Below are 1,449 nucleotides of genomic sequence, written 5' to 3' on the forward strand. Positions count from 1 at the left end.
AAGATCGACCTCCCATCCTTGCACGCCTGATAGCCGGGACTGTCATTTTGGATAAACAAGATGATCTCAGAGACCTGCTGGGTACATATCGGGAGAGACGTTTCCTTATGTACTTAGGGCCAGATCCTTGTAGAGCTTTGAAGGCAACAGTCAGGCACTTGAAAAGAATTCTTTTAGCGATCGGTAGCCAGTGTAAAGAATTCAGTAAAACCGTGGCACCTGCTCTTCTCGGGAGTCCGTAAATAGCACGGGCTGCCGAGTTCTGGACCACTTGCAAACGGGTCAAAAGATATTTTGGTAGACCCAAGAAAAGGGCGTTTGCATAGTCCAGTCGAGATCCAATCAAGGCCTGAACAATAATCTTCCTATGCTGGAAAGACACTAGAGGAAGAAACTTCCTCAGCATCCGTAAAATGCCAAAGCATTTACCTGAGAGGCACGAAACATGTGGCCCAAAGGACAATTCACTGTCCACAATCACTCCCAAATTTTTAGCCTTGAGAGACACATTGTCAGGCGGAAACAGGTCTTGTGGCCACCAAGCTTTCCAGTCTGGTTCACAGGTGCAACCAAAAAAGAGCAGCTCCGACTTATCGGAATTGCACTTTAATCCATTACACCTGAACCACTCAAAGACCGCACCAAGGCAATCCCTGATCTGTACGCCATCGAATGACCCGCCCCTATCACAAGTGAATAGGAGCTGGGTGTCATCGGCGTAAGATACGATCTGGGCGCCAAAAGACTCAGCGACTACCGCCAGAGGGGCCATAAAGATGTTAAATAGCATGGGGCTAAGAATGGAACCTTGCAGAACCCCTACCTCTAGTGGAGCCATATCAGCGGAGAAAGGGGGCGCCCAGATCGTTTGCCGGCGGCCGGCCAGAAAAGATTTAAGCCAATTCCACACCGTTCCCCGAATGCCGCTCTCCCAGAGTCTTACAAGGAGGCGATCGTGAGGAACGGTGTCGAAAGCCGCCGACAGATCTAGCATTACCAACATGGCCCTTCCCCCAGAGTCGAGTACTTCCCTGATGGCATCCGTGACCTCGAGAAGAGCCGACTCCGTGCTAAAATTTGCACGGAACCCAGATTGCGTGTCATGCAACAGGTCGTTTCCTTCGATGAAATTGGAAATCGTCCGATGTGCAAATCTCTCGGCCACTTTCGCCAGAGCAGGGAGAAGGGAAATAGGCCTATAGTTGGCATGGATGAGGGGGTCCAAGGTAGGCTTCTTGATCAATGGCAGGATCAGAGCATGTTTCCATGCCTGCCTGACCACTCCCGTTGACAGTGAAGAATTCAGAAGGGGGTTCAGCAAGGTATTTAGGGCGGGTGCCACCTTCCCCAGATGTTTAGCCGGGCACGGATCAAGTGGAGAGCCTGATTTCAAGCTTGACAGAAGCTCGAGAGAAGTGTCAAGGCATAGATGTGGAAATTGTAAAAGAG

The sequence above is a fragment of the Lissotriton helveticus genome, chromosome 8, assembly GCF_964261635.1.
Source record: "Lissotriton helveticus chromosome 8, aLisHel1.1, whole genome shotgun sequence".
NCBI lineage: Eukaryota > Metazoa > Chordata > Amphibia > Caudata > Salamandridae > Lissotriton > Lissotriton helveticus.